At 43.3% G+C, this 2,316-nt stretch overlaps 1 non-coding gene across 1 annotated transcript; it reads left to right on the top strand.

Annotated features, from left to right (window-relative positions):
* Positions 1-1,952: 1,952 nt before the first annotated feature.
* Trnas-cga (transfer RNA serine (anticodon CGA)) lies at positions 1,953-2,027 on the top strand. The gene has a single exon. It is a non-coding gene; the product is annotated as a tRNA-Ser (tRNA).
* Positions 2,028-2,316: the final 289 nt, after the last annotated feature.

Here is a 2,316-nt window from a genome sequence, read left to right as displayed (position 1 = left end):
GGCGTTCAGACAGTCGTTTTTCACTCGCGCGATCCGCGAGTGGAACAGAGGGTGGGAAATATGACTTTGGCGCGAATTGTGCCCTCCGCCACACACCGCTTGGTGGCTAGCGGAGTATATATGTAGATGTACATGTAGATATCTTATTTCGTGTAATTTATTCGCGATTTTCAAATCTTTGATTTCCGATCGAGTTAGAATCCAGAGACACTTGTGGGTGTAGTTGAGTCACTGATGTACTCATTCTCTTTCTAGTCGCTGACTATTAGAGGCTATAGATCTTGCTTAGGTCCACTTCAACATCAGCGCTTACTGAGTCGGTTAATTAGAATAAAAATGGTTCAAATGGCTCTAAACACTATGGGACTTAACATCTGAGGTCATCAGTCCCCTAGACTTAGAACTACGTAAACCTAACTAACCTAAGGACACCACACACATCCATTCACGAGGCAGGATTCGAACCTGCGAGCTTCGCAGCCGCGTGGTTCCACTAGAATAAAGCATGAGAATTATTTAATGGTACTGGTTCAGCCTCTCACTGTGACCATAATTACGCTGAATGCATTTCAAGGTAATGTAAGTGCGAAACCAATAAAGGAAGCCACAGTGAAAACTTACTTATAACTGTGAATTATTTGTCGATCCATATCACTGAAGCACTTAAGAAACACCAATAGTAATTCAACCGTGGTTAATTCAGAAAATAATAGCATGTTTCGTGATTTCAACTGGAAGGCTGGAATTTCAGAGTCGTTTTTCGAACTAGTTTTTGTTTTGTTGACTATGAAACTAGAGCATGTGTCATACTAAAACATTTATAGTTTTCAGATTAAAGTTTAAAATAATTAGAAAACTTTTCCAATTGCCATTTGCCAGCAGATAAGACGGGTGTTAGTGTCGTACTGAATACTAGCACTTGGAAAGAAAGCTCATTTACAGCTACTCTCGTGGCAGACGTAGTTTTGTGATAGTGCCTGTCAAGTGCTATTTTACACGAACGTGCTGGAGTGTCAGTTGTCATCGTTCGGGCAAGATGTTAGTGGTCTAACACTTTCAATTTCGCTAGTGCAACTATTTTACCATAAGTGAAATTTACCGCAGTTGAACTCTGTGACTGTACCTTTATAGGGTGTAGGATACTAACTGCCACCAGTCATCACATTGTCTGTTTTGTGCTTAAATACTGATCTACAACACTGAGCGCAGAAACTTGTAAATGAATGAAAAGCACTCGCAGATGTGAACAAGCCCCAAACCGGTCGCACATTAAAAAAAAAAAAACTTTTATTTTGACTGGTACAGGTTATTATTCTATACCCTAGTTTACCTTAACCTCTGAGGATGGCTACCGCAGCAGGTCGTGAAACGTTAGGCAAAAAAATGTGGTACAGACAGTGGTTTGACCCTGTCACCAAATATCAGATAAACATTCCGCCAATGCAAAATCGAAAAAAATATTTCCTTTCAGCGCGGACCTTTTCTAATGGGAAACGAATGACGGCATTTCTGTTTCAAGGGTGACAAGAAAGCACCCGAAAGGCAGTCTCACGCCTAAGCGCACAACTGAGTGACGAAATTACGGTTGTTCCCACAATAGCATGTTTCACAATCTTCTGAGCGTGGTGACTGAGGGAATGATGGGGAAAGAAATCTGCAATCTACTTATGAAACGAAAAATTCCGGATTTTGCCTCAAGCGATTGAGGGAAATCACGGAAAACCTAAATCTGGACTGGGATTTAGATGTTCGTCCTCACACAAGCGAGACCTGCAGAGTGAAAATCTCATTCTGGAAACATCCCCCAGGCTGTGGCTAAGCCATGTCTCCGCAGTATCCTTTCTTTCAGGAGTGCTAGTTCTGCAAGGTTCGCAGGAGAGCTTCTGTAAAGTTTGGAAGGTAGGAGACGAGGTACTGGCAGAAGTAAAGCTGTGAGTACCGGGCGTGAGTCGTGCTTCGGTAGCTCAGTTGGTAGAGCAGTTGCCCGCGAAAGGCAAAGGTCCCGAGTTCGAGTCTCGGTCGGGCACACAGTTTTAATCTGCCAGGAAGTTTCATGTCAGCGCACACTCCGCTGCAGAGTGAAAATCTCATTCTGGAAGCGAGACCTGTTTGGTTCAAAAATGACGCTGAGCACTATGGGACTTAACACCTGTGGTCATCAGTCCCCTAGAACTTAGAACTACTTACACCTAACTAACCTAAGGACATCACACACATCCATGCCCGAGGCAGGATTCGAACCTGCGACCGTAGCGACCTGTTTGGTTCCTGTACACAGTGTGTATCGTAATTAATAGGCGTACGTGACAGTAACAA

This window comes from Schistocerca nitens, chromosome 1 (assembly GCF_023898315.1).
Source record: "Schistocerca nitens isolate TAMUIC-IGC-003100 chromosome 1, iqSchNite1.1, whole genome shotgun sequence".
Taxonomy (NCBI): Eukaryota; Metazoa; Arthropoda; class Insecta; order Orthoptera; family Acrididae; genus Schistocerca; species Schistocerca nitens.
This window is presented reverse-complemented; position numbering and strand designations above follow the sequence as displayed.